A 13,695-nucleotide genomic window follows, 5' to 3' on the forward strand; every position below is an offset into this window, starting at 1 on the left:
GGCAATGAAATCGAAGATAAGGTATACAGACAGAGTAAAGTCTAAGACTGTGTTTTTGAAATTACACAGCAGTTTCGTAGCGCGCTACGAAACTGTTGTAGTTGTATGTTACAATTCAGTTGATCAATTATGATTGACAAAGCGGCAAATCTTTTTGAAAGGTTTTGTCATCACACAGGTACATGAAAACGGTGCACAGCACATCAAGGACGTGGCAGTCTGCTCCATTTTGGGGTAATTAAAAGATAAAGGATATACTTCATTGGATCCGGACATGTTGAGGCAAACCAAGGACCGACAAACAGGGGCAGTTTCCTATGTTTCAGGGCAATGGAAAAGATGTGTCATTGAATATCAAACATGAAGCATTAAAGGTCCATCACAACCACCGCCAGAAGGGAACCAGATGCCAGAGAACAAAAATGATTGTAGACCAAGGCTGTTATGGAATTAGAGTCCCATTTGATTTAGATGTCTAGAAGATCTAGTAGAATTAGAATCCTAATTGTTTTAGGATTCCAGAGCTGTCAATTAGTAGTCAGTTATGTTTATTAGTTAGTTAAAAGGTTAATATGTGTCATTAGAGGTAGTTATCGAATTCCCCTCATGCTGGAGGAGGAATCTCGATCAGTTAGAATAAGAATTCTATATATAGCTGAAACAACAATGTAATGAGGGTTGGAAAACTTTATAACACAGCTTGTATTTGGCTTATGTATAGACTCATTTCATTAATATAAATTTGATTTTACTTCTCAGGATTCATGAAGGATTTCTTATATTCAGAATGTGTGATATGTCCTTTCCTTAAATTTGATATGTCCTTTCCTTAGTTTTGTTTACAGTGGTATAGATGTATAATCACTCAGAACTCACTGAATGTGCTCTGATTTCCTGTATGCATTTATAAACTGTGGTCCTATATGAATTATGTTCTGAATATCTAAATGCTGAGTGCCCTGACTTCTATGTAAGGTTGAGTTCACTGTTATGTTGAGGAATTGTTGACTCCATAGGCCCAATGGATAGTTGTTTAATATGTTTCCAGCATTCATATTTGTCATAGTTGTTCTACAAGATTTAGCCATCTTATCTTAATCAAAATCATTAACCCATCTAGAGAGAGCCCTCTCAGGTTGAGGAGGCTAAGCCTCAGCCTAAAGTAGGTTTGAAATAGTTACTTAGAATCAACCTGACCAGCATCCTATCAGGGTCTGATTTTGAGATAACATTTTGGTGCGTCTGCCGGGAGCCTGAAGATTAATCATTCCCGAAATCAAGAGACTGAACTTCTGAAGGTAGCAGGAGCTCAGAAGAATTTTCGAGGCTGCAATCTACCTTGGCGACTCCATTGTTGAAGAATTCAAAATTCATACATTCATGGTGATTCCACTGGAGTTATGAAGGACCCAGATGCTACCATTCTTATTTCAAGGTATGCATGCATAATTTTTCAGGAATTCATGGTTTCCCAAATCATTTTCCCAAGGATGCATATTTTCTAAGGAATGGTCCAAAATTCAACGGAGAAGATTTGAGTTTAACTTTGAAGCATCTATCTGAGTTCTGTGATTTTATCGAGCTTCTTAGAGTTAAAAATGAAGATGTTTGCATTATGTTGTTCTATGATTCATTTCAAGGGAAATGCAAACACTGGATTGAAAGCTTTCCTGCCAAATCCATTAAGTCATTTGAAGACTTTTGATTTATGTTTTTGGAGGAATGGATAGATAGATAAGAGTTGGTGGCAAAATCTCCTTCAATTCAAGGTTTCAAACAATGGAATAATGATCATAGTAATGGAGAAACAAATGAAAATTTTTCTTTGTCCTTGTCCTCGTATCTAAAATCATTTGAGTGTAAGGCAGAGGATAAGATGAAATTTTTGGATGAAGTTGTTAAGGACATTGAGGAAGACATTGAAGGTTTACAAGGTCAAATTCAGGCATATAGTCTTCATAATCATGATCATTATTTTCAGAAGCTTTCTATGGCAGAACACAAGGAGAGAGTGTTGCTTCCTTTCTCTTTCACGATTGAGGAACTGCACACTGTTGTTGAAGATCAGTTTGCACAACCAGAAAGTTACAAGAATCATCAAGCTAATCATGTATTCTGGGATCCTATAGCTGACTACATGGAAGAGTTTTACTCTCCAGTGTTTCAGTTTTTCTATGAAGATCAGAGGCAATTTCAATGGCAGCGGTCATCACAATATCATAGTGGCTCTGAACTCCGATGCAGTAAAAAAACTCAAATATCAGATAAGACAAATGATTGGCTGCATTGGAAATTTCACATTGATTGAGCTGAAAGAAGTTTGAATTGTTAGGGTAGGTAGGTAGGAAAATGCAAATAAGCTCAAGGTTGACTGAGCATTTTTCAGTAGTGGTAGATCTCTTTTTCCCACAGTGATCATCAAGCTTAAGCCCGAGGTGAAGGCCCAAGAATCTTGAAAGGGATGCTTGTCAAGCAAATTTCTGTTTGTCATAAATGGATAAGGCACTGGACATACGAGTTCTTAGTGTACTACAGGAGCACACTATCCCAAGTGGAGCCACTGTTATCACTCAAGAAAAAAATTTAAATTGTTCACATCAGTTCGATTGTTTGTCAAAGGGTTGGTGTCAATTTCAGGTCTAGTCTTTTCATCTGGTTTTAGAGTCTAAATAGTTTGAATAGGAGTCTTGTGAAGAGTATTGTTGGTATGTACAAAGGGGTCAATTCTCTGCCTTAGTCTATCATTGGTCTCGCATCTCACATGAATATCATATGTCCAAACTCGTTTCAAAGCTGAAATTGTCTAGGTGATTTCGTAGCGCCTGTAATCATTTTAAAGTGGTTTCACAACACATAAATCCCTTTATCAGTTTCGTAGCGCAACATGTTTTAGGTGATTTCGTAGCGCATAATTCATATTTTGCACTGGTTGCGCTACGAAATTGGGGATTTGTTTGAATCCATAGCAAATATTTCACAGCTGTAATATCCAGCAAAATCTATCAATAGTTGTCAGCCTATATACTTCGTCTATCATATCCGACCGCTTATCCTCATCATTAGGTCGTGAGGTGTCTTGGTACCAGTGCATGTTTGCAGTTGTATTTTACTCTGCAGTTTTGGTTGTTCAATCAGGCTTCTCAAAATAGTCTCAGAGCAATCGGGGAAATGTTCTTCTAGGTTTTGCTTCTATTCCTTGAATTTGGGGCAGTCTGAAACTATTCCTTGTAAACAAAAAGGATAACTTAATGGCACCAGGACACACGGAGAACAAGAGTCGATGTAATTCAGTGGTAGGTTGAAGGTTTTGGATGTGTGAAGGTACTCGTTCCTTCGCAGTGAAGATGGCTTCAGCTTGGCTGTTCGTGGTGCTTTTGCTGGTAATTGCAGTGAATGTGGGAGTTGAAGGGTCAGTGCACGAATACAAGGACGCTTCCTTCAAGGAGAGTGGAAACGCTTACCTGCTCTATGGAGGCAACGAGGGCATGAGAGCCTCGATTGACTCTGATCAGAAGTCTGGATCCGGCCCCAACAATGGAAAATCTTACATCAAGTTTGAAAATATTACTTTGCGGAGGACAACGGAAGCTGCTGCTCAGCATTCAGGCATGGAACACAGTACTGGACTGGTCCAGGCTATCATCTTTGAGGCATCTGATCGAGATGATATTGGTGGTTCACTATTTGGTGGCCAAAAGGCTATCTGTTGTACTCCCGACCTTGCCAAGATAGAGGGGTGCAAACAAGGCGAAGTCATTCGGCGCCAATCTGCAGGAGATCCCAAATGGCCTTACGTATTAGATATTGAATTTAGTGGAGATGAAATTTCCCACACTTTGTCAGCACAATCAGTAACAATTCCTAAGACTGGAATGTATAACTTGTATTTTATATTTTGTGAACCAGCCCTAAAGGAGCTGTTGCTGGATGGAAAGACTATTTGGAAAAATCCCACAGGTTATTTACCAGGCAGGATGGCACCCCTAATGACCTTTTATGGCTTTATGTCGCTAGTATACCTATTACTTGGACTCATTTGGTTTTCCCAGTATATCAGGTTTTGGAAGGATGTACTACAGCTTCAGAATTGTATTACCCTTGTTATTGCCCTTGGTATGTTTGAAATGACACTGTGGTACTTCGAGTATGCAAATTTTAATGCAACTGGAGTCACGCCCATGGGAATTACATTCTGGGCCGTTACATTTGGGGCAGTGAAGAAAACTATGGCTTGTCTTCTCCCTTTGGTTGTTTCAATGGGTTATGGTGTGGTTAGGCCTACTCTTGGTGGTCTTACTTCAAAGGTGCTTCTTCTTGGTGCGACATATTTCCTGGCTTCTGAATTGCTTGATGTGGTGGAGAATGTTGGAACAATTGATGATTTGTCGGGGAAGACAAGGATGTTCCTTGTCCTTCCAATTGCTATTTTGGATGCATTTTTGATACTCTGGATTTTCACTTCTCTGTCTAAAACACTGGAGAAGCTCCAGGCAAGGAGGCGGCTAGCCAAGTTGGAAATTTACAGGAAATTTATAAATGCATTGGCAGTGGCTGTCATTGTTTCTGTGGCTTGGATTGGATATGAGCTGTATTTCAAGACGGTGGCAAATGTTTGTTGTGTGCAGTTTCCACCTGATTCTGCAAATATGATAACGTTTGGTTCTGTTGATTACAAGATCTATTGTTATGACTTGCGCAATACAAAATTCCATGGTGCACTTTGGCAGGTCATGGGAAGGTAGTTAGCTATGTAAAGTTCATAGATTCCAGCACAATTTTTTCTGCATCTACAGATAACACACTCAAGTTGTGGGATCTTACAAAAGCCAATCCTTCTGGGGTATCCAATAACGCTTGTACTCTGACCTATACTGGTCACACCAATGAGAATAATTTTGTGGAGCTTTCTGTCGTGGATGGATATATTGCATGTGGTTCAGAGACAAATTCTTTTTTTGCCTACTACAAATCTCTGCCTATGCCTATGGGATCACATAGATTTGGATTTGCAGACCCTATATCTAGTCAAGAAATGGAAGATGATAGTGGTCAATTTGTTTCAAGTGTATGCTGGAGAGGGAAATCAAAAATAATGGTGGCTGCAAATTCCACTGGAAATATTAAGTTGTTAGAGATGGTCTGAGAGTTTAAAAAAACCATCGGGGAGTAGTTTTTTGAAAGATCAAGAAAAGAGTGCCAAATTATTCCCTTTATTCCCTAAGATCATTTTCGCATTTGATATACTCAATGGCGGGGAAGCGACTAAAAATTGTTTCAGGCAATGAAATCGAAGATAAGGTATACAGACAGAGTAGAGTCTAAGACTGTGTTTTTGAAATTACACAGTAGTTTCGTAGCGCGCTACGAAACTGCTGTAGCTGCATGTTACAATTCAGTTGATCAATTATGATTGACAAAGCGGCAAATCTTTTTGAAAGGTTTTGTCATCACACAGGTACATGAAAACGGTGGACAACACATCAAGGACGTGGCAGTCTGCTCCATTTTAGGGTAATTAAAAGATAAAGGATATACTTCGTTGGATCCGGACATGTTGAGGCAAACCAAGGACCGACAAACAGGGGCAGTTTCCTATGTTTCAGGGCAATGGAAAAGATGTGTCATTGAAGATCAAACATGAAGCATTAAAGGTCCATCACAGCCACCGCCAGAAGGGAACCAGATGTCAGAGAACAAAAATGATTGTAGACCAAGGCTGTTATGGAATTAGAGTCCCATTTGATTTAGATGTCTAGAAGATCTAGTAGAATTAGAATCCTAATTGTTTTAGGATTCCAGAGCTGTCAATTAGTAGTTAGTTATATTTATTAGTTAGTTAAAAGGTTAATAGGTGTCATTAGAGGTAGTTATCGAATTCCCCTCATGCTGGAGGAGGAATCTCGATCAGTTAGAATAAGAATTCTATATATAGCTGAAACAACAATGTAATGAGGGTTGGAAAACTTTATAACACAGCTTGTATTTGGCTTATGTATAGACTCATTTCAGTAATATAACTTTGATTTTACTTCTCAGGATTCATGAAGGATTTCTTATATTCAGAATGTGTGATATGTCCTTTCCTTAGTTTTGTTTACAGTGGTATAGATGTATAATCACTCAGAACTCACTGAATGTGCTCTGATTTCCTGTATGCATTTATAAACTGTGGTCCTATATGAATTATGTTCTGAATATCTAAATGCTGAGTGCCCTGACTTCTATGTAAGGTTGAGTTCACTGTTATGTTGAGGTGTTGTTGACTCCATAGGCCCAATGGATAGTTGTTTAATATGTTTCCAGCATTCATATTTGTCATAGTTGTTCTACAAGAGTTAGCCATCTTATCTTAATCAAAATCATTAACCCATCTATAGAGAGCCCTATCAGGTTGAGGAGGCTAAGCCTCAGCCTAAAGTAGGTTTGAAATAGTTACTTAGAATCAACTTGACCAGCAGCATATCAGGGTCTGATTTTGAGATAACATGATCCATGAGTACAAAACAAACACTGTTGCAATACAATCATAAACTTATACTTGCATCATAATTCTCTAGATCACCCAATACTGAATCACTGAAACCCTGTCATCAAGAACACAAAACACAAACCAGAGCCCAGAACTCTGCAACAACCACCAGAATCAACAGCAACCTGAAATATCAAACCTTATTATGCATATGCTACTTCGCTATACCAAAACTGCGTGTATACGCGCTTTCTCCAAAGGCAACCCGCGTGCAGATCTAGAAATAATTACTTATACCTTCGCTGTCAGATCCGACCCTTGCCAAGCATCCCGAACAGATAACCAGCAATACCAGATCTTCTCACTTCATCAGACACACCATGCTTACACCTCTTTGCCTAATGATCTTCTCCTTATATAGCCTTAGGCCCTTCACAATACCACGGTCCAAAACCATAGTAACACAATACCATCAACTTCAAAACTAGGGATCGACACGTCTGTCGAGACACCATGGTCCAAAACCATAGGCACAACTTCCAAGGACTAACCGCCACGGACCAAAGGTACGTTTTCACATGTACGCACTTTTACTGAAACCAACCTGCGTGTATACGCGGATTTTCCTTAATGAACCTGCGTATATCTCTTTCTTGTCCTGCTGTACTAAGATCTGTCCTATGATTAAGTTGCCATCACTTGTACTTGCTTCTGAGTGAGTTGCCATCAAGGACAACACTTGTATCATAATGCCAACAATCTCCCCCTTTGGACTTGATGGCAACCACCACACCAAGTCACTCTCCCCCTTTGACATCAAGGGCAAAGGGCAGACCAAGATATTCTCTTCTTTGGTATACCTTCTGCTGTCCATACTCCCCCTGAGTACATGCTGAAGTTTCTGATTTGGCTCCCCTTTGTATATGCCAAGTTGTATCAATCCATCCATGCTCCCCCTGAGCAGATGCAGGTTCTAAGACCACCAATAACTATCATTTATCATATATGATCTGTACCATACGCATAAGCCTGCAATACCATTCCTTTGATCAAACAACAAGATGTATCATTTAGTTTCATCAGAAACTTCTAACCATAATGCCAACAATGAATTATTTGAAGTATATGCTCCCCCTGAGCGTGAGCCAACCATGACCATTTCCTGAGTTTGTTCTACTTCCCTTTATGCTCCCCCTGAGCCAACCATGACTGAAACATTTCCTGGGTCTGTTCTGCTGCCCTTTCTACATATACACGACTTTGCAGCCTGTAACTCGCGTATATATGCGACTTGTCTTCATTATATCAGCGTATGAAAGATGGAATACTGAAATTCATCACTTTCAGATTCCCCTGTGTCTGTTGGGTCAGCTGACTGAGTTATGCCACACCTTTCTGTCTCTAATTTTGTCTTCTTCAATTCCTGGAACTATGATGATGTATGGTCCTCTTGTTTTGAATTTTGAAATCTGCTCCTGCATTCCCTTGCTTTATGCCCATATTTGTTGCATGTATAACATCTTACATATTTCACGTTCCTTCTATTGCAATCAATTGCCTTGTGTCCATATTCATTGCAGGCAAAGCAATATCCTCTGAAATACCTGGGATGCGATGATCTTTTGTAATGGTCTTGGACCATTCTACTTCTACATCTGGCTGCAACATGTCCAAGATTATGACATACATAACATTCAACATTATTCAGAGGAGGAAATAATTGTCTATCACTTCCATAGTTAGGAGTAAAGGATCTTCCTTGAGGAATTTCTTTCCTTGGTTGTTCCTTGTTCAGCATTTCAGATTTCTCATTAGAGTTTCTTGCCTCACCTTGTGAACTAGATTCTCCTTCAACATATTCATGAAAACCAAGACCAGTTTTGATAGCAGGAGACCTTTGACTATTAAGAATATCGTCCAAGACTTTAGTACTATCTTGAAATCGTAAAAGCTTATCCTTTTCTTCTAATTTACCTTTCAAGATATTTACCTCAACTTGATGTTGTTCTTCCTTTTCCAGATACTGATTCCTTAGGTCTTCTTCAGCTTTTCTTCCTTCTTCCACTTGTCGCTTTAGTTTGATCACTTCTTGTTCTTGATCTTCAAGAGCTTCTCTGTTCTGTTCTCTTGATTTTTTAAGATCTTCTTTTAGAGAGAGGATCTTTGATTCAAGTCTCTGAATAGTTATGCTCTGATCCTTTACTATATCCTGCAATTGCTCCCTTACCCTAGTTTCTGTCTCCAATTGTTCATTTAATTTGGTAACTTCTTCAGTTTCTGCATTCTTTTGTTCATGTGCCATGAGACTTCTAATATCTTCACTATTATTGGATGAAGCATTCTTCTTTTCATGTGCCTTGAGACTTCTAATATCTTCACTATCATTGAATGAACTTTTAATATGGGTATAATAGCTTCTACCATCTTCTTCAGATATCTTTCCTTTGTTATGAGGGCATCTAGTAGCATAGTGACCAACTCTACCACATAGAAAACATTTGAAAGGTAGCTTACCTTTGAACCGTCCAGTTCCCCATTCAAGATTCTTGACAAAATTTACCTCATCTTCTTCCTCTGATTCTTCGAATGCGACTTCTGATGGTACCTCTTGTCGTATTTCAAAAGAAGTTAAGATCTCGTGAAGCTGTGACATGGTGATTTTCTGCACATTCTCCTTTTCTTCTATGGCAGATACTTTAGAATCAAATTTAGCGGACAGAGATCTCAAAACCTTTTCAACTAAGACAACTTCCTCAAATTCTTCACCCACATCCCTCATACAATTTACAATCTCATCCATACGCAGGAAATAATTAGCTATGCTTTCATTACTATGCATCTTAAGGGTTTCATACCGGATTCTGAGAGTTTGAAGCTTTGCTCTTTTTACCTGATCATCTCCTTCATAACTTGTAACGATTTTGTCCCATATTTCCTTAGCTGATTTGAAATGCATGATCTTCATAAATTCTGATTGTGTCAAACTACTCAATAGGACAGTAATAGCTTTGGCATTGAGCTCATATTGCTTTTTCTCTGCTGGATCTGTAGGAGTTGCTGATGGGAATTTGTATCCTCCTTCTACGATTCCCCAAACTTCTGCTCCAAGTGATTGTAGATATGCAGTGGTTCTTATCTTCCAGTGGGTAAAATTGTTCCTGTCAAAGACTAGTGGCCTGATGTGTGCCTCTCTTTCTAGATTAGCCATTCTAATGGATCTTTTCCTTCAAGCGATCAAGCTTCCTCTGAAGAACCTGCTCCGATACCAATTGTTGGAAATAATACTGAGAGGAGGGGGGGGGTGAATCAGTATTATCAAATCAATAAAACTTTTCAAATTTCATGCTCAGAAACATATACGCTACTTCAGTTAAGTGAACCCGCGTGTACACGCTACTGTGTCTAAAGAAACTAGCGTATATCCAGAAATCTTATGATTCAGTTAGCTTATCTTCAGTAAATGCATCAGAACATTATTAACCACATTGACAGTAAACAGGTGCAGTATAATAGAACATATCATCACATAAAAGCCACACACATGAACACCATGATATAAGGTGGAAACCCAATGTGGGTGAAAACCACCTGCTGCAATTCGTCTCTTTCTTCTTTAATAAGAAACTTCTTTTACAATGTACTGGTGCAGTCCTTTACTAGTACGCAGGCTACAACCTGCAGAGGGCTACAACCCTCTCTCGTTTTCCAACTACTTCAGGAAGGGAGCTACAACCCCCTCAGCTCTTGTACTAGCTGATCCATTTACTAGTACGTAGGTGCTGAACCTACAGAAGGCTACAACCCTCTTTCTTACAGGGACCACGTTTCATCAATTTTCAGACTGGATCCATGAGTACAAAACAAACACTGTTGCAATACAATCATCAACTTATACTTGCATCATAATTCTCTAGATCACCCAATACTGAATCACTGAAACCCTGTCATCAAGAACACAGAACACAAACCAGAGCCCAGAACTCTGCAACAACCACCAGAATCAACAGCAACCTGAAATATCAAATCTTATTATGCATACGCTACTTCGCTATACCAAAACCGCGTGTATACGCGCTTTCTCCAAAGGCAACCCGCGTGCAGATCTAGAAATAATTACTTATACCTTCGCTGTCAGATCCGACCCTTGCCAAGCGTCCCGAACAGATAACCAGCAATACCAGATCTTCTCACTTCGTCAGACACACCTTGCTTACACCACTTTGCCTAATGATCTTCTCCTTATATAGCCTTAGGCCCTTCACAATACCACGGTCCAAAACCATAGTAACACAATACCATCAACTTCAAAACTAGGGATCGACACGTCTGTCGAGACACCATGGTCCAAAACCATAGGCACAACTTCCAAGGACTAACCGCCACGGACCAAAGGTACGTTTTCACATGTACGCGCTTTTACTGAAACCAACCTGCGTGTATACGCGGATTTTCCTTAATGAACCTGCGTATATCTCTTTCTTGTCCTGCTGTACTAAGATCTGTCCTCTGATTAAGTTGCCATCACTTGTACCTGCTTGTGAGTGAGTTGCCATCAAGGACAACACTTGTATCATAATGCCAACAAATGGGGAATCTTTTCCCGATTTTAATAAAAGATTCAATCGAATGTATAGTAAGATACCAGCTAAGTTAAAGTCTACCCGCACCTCTGCCAAACTCACTTATGCCAATGCTTTTGACTCTGATTTCTTCTTGTTATTGAGAGAAAGGAGATGTGCCACTCTAGCTGATATGTAGGATGCAGCACTAGAGGTGGAATCTAATATTATGGCTGCAGAAAAGCTAAAAAATCAAACTGACAGAAGGAGGCAGAGAGGTCAACCTTCTACTTCATTTGCATCATCTTCCAACCCCAAATTTGATAAAATGACTAAAATGATGGAGTCATTAGCTGCTAAGATATCTAAGCTAGAGGTTGAGAAGAATTCAGGAAAAACAAGGTAGCAAAACACATTTGCTCCAAGGAATACAAATCCATTCAGAAGAGAAAATGAACAGTTACAAATTATTTAGAGGGGTGAAGAGTCAAAAGAAGAATAGAAAGTTAAAGCTCCTTTCCAAAATGTAGTCATGGAGGAGGAACAATTCGAAGATGAGGATGATATTCATTGCATGGAAGATAAAGGCAGTGCTTCCTTTTTAACAATAGCTGCATACGAAGAGTCATTGCTGTAGGACCAAATGAGTATAGAATGGGACACAGAGGCTGTTCTACAGACTGGTGAACAACAAAGGTATAATCTAAGATCACAAGCAAATAGTGTCAAGGAGAATCCTGCCCAAAGAGCTGCTATCCAAATAGAGTCACAGAATATCAGGCAGAGAAGACCAGCAGCTGACCCAGTCATCCTCAAAGCCCCAGTTCAAGAGGTAAGAGGTTCTAATAAGTTACCTTCCTCTTTTAGCTTCGAGTCAGAAGTCCAGAAGTTAAAAATATATGTGCCTATGGTAGAGTTGGTAAACAGTGAAATGTTTAGAAAGCCTATCCTTGAAGCCCTTGAGCTAGAAAACAAACAAACCTCCACTGACTCTATTAATTTGCAAGATGATAAGCCCGCCATTGTGCTGAGCCCCATGATTGAACCCACTGATAATCATTTTCCATCTTTTTATGTCTCCTTAATCATCCATGATAAAATCCTTCACAACTGCTTGCTAAATACAGGGGCCAGCCACAATCTGATGCCAAAAGCTGTCATGGAAGAGTTAGGCCTTGATATCACCAGATCATACCATGATCTATTCTCATTTGATTCAAGGAAAGTAAAGTGTCTAGGATTGATCAAATATTTAGCCATTACCCTAACCCAGGTGCCCATGAAGAGTATGATGATGGATATTGTGGTGGCAGATGTCCCTCCTAAATTTGGCATGCTACTGTCCAGAGGATGGATTAAGAGACTAGGTGGGACATTACAAAATGATCTATCTTATGCAACTATTCGATTTTTTGGAGGAGAAAGCAAGAGATTGTACAGAGAAGCATAGTTGGCATACATCATTAGTAATGAGAAGAATCCTACAAATCATCCCATATATGCAGTGGACACTGATTTTGGAGCATGTATCCTCCAAATATAAGAATCTCAGAAGGCCTCAATGCAGCTCAAGAAACCAATAGTTCAAGCCGAGGAAGAGCAAGGAAATCAAGTTTGGGAGATGTTCTTTGATGGAGCATGCTCTAGGGAGAATGCAGGAGCAGGGGTGGTGCTAGTATCTCCGAAACAAGAAAGGACAGAGCTTTCTTTTAAGCTGGCCTTCCAAGTCACCAATAATATAACAGAATATGAAGCTCTGTTATTGGGCCTCAACGCAGCAAAAGACAGAGGAATCAAATGCACAAAGGTGTTTGGAGATGCTGATTTGATTATTCAGCAAGTAAATAAAACATTTCAGGCAAAGCACCCAAGGCTGAAAGCATACAGAGATGAGGTATGGAGAATCAAAGATTATTTTGATTATTTCTATATTTCATACATTCCTAGAGCCCAAAATCAGCTTGCTGATTCCCTTGTTGTATCTGCTAGTCTATTTATCCCTCCAATGCCTCCCAGACTAGTGTATGAAGTCCAAGTGAAGTATAGACCATCCTTGCCTGATAATGTCCAGCATTGGAAAGTTTTTGATGATGATTATGAGATAAATAGATTTTTTCAAGTCATTGACGAGTTTTTAGAAATGAAAATTGACCAAGATAATGAGACCTTGTTAGAAAACCCCAAGTCCCAGCTTAGAAATAAAATTGGTAAAGACAATATTGTTCAGCTTCCCAGCAATCATATTCCTAAGGGTCTAATTCCTCTTGAGAGACTGTTTGACCAAAATGATGTGCCTTACAAGGCAGCCCAAAAAGAAGACAAATCTGTAGTCTGTAAACATGATATAGGAAGTCCAGATCAGCCTAGATATGTAAATTTATCCACTCATTTGTCAGCTGATCAAAGTGCTGAATACTGCAAATTAATGAGGCAGTTTGCTAATGTGTTTGCATGGGAGTATAGTGATCTGAAAACGTATGATAAAAACATAATCCAGCACAAAATCCCTCTGGAGAAAGACACCATCCCTTTCAGACAGAAGCTGAGACCAATAAATCCTATGCTTCTTCCATTGATTGAAAAAGAAATCAAAAAATTGTTGGCGGCTAAGATCATAGTCCCTCTCAGATATTCAAAATGGGTGGCCAATCTAGTGGTGGTGAGGAA

At 39.4% G+C, this 13,695-nt stretch overlaps 1 pseudogene; it reads left to right on the forward strand.

Moving 5' to 3' along the window:
* The first annotated feature begins 4 nt into the window (after positions 1-4).
* On the forward strand, positions 5-5,153 carry LOC149173019 (protein SUPPRESSOR OF PHYA-105 1 pseudogene; annotated as a pseudogene).
* The last annotated feature ends 8,542 nt before the right edge of the window (positions 5,154-13,695 follow it).

This window comes from Pinus tabuliformis, chromosome 4_2, assembly GCF_031772625.1.
Source record: "Pinus tabuliformis cultivar Carrire ecotype Pingquan chromosome 4_2, CPIR1, whole genome shotgun sequence".
NCBI lineage: Eukaryota > Viridiplantae > Streptophyta > Pinopsida > Pinales > Pinaceae > Pinus > Pinus tabuliformis.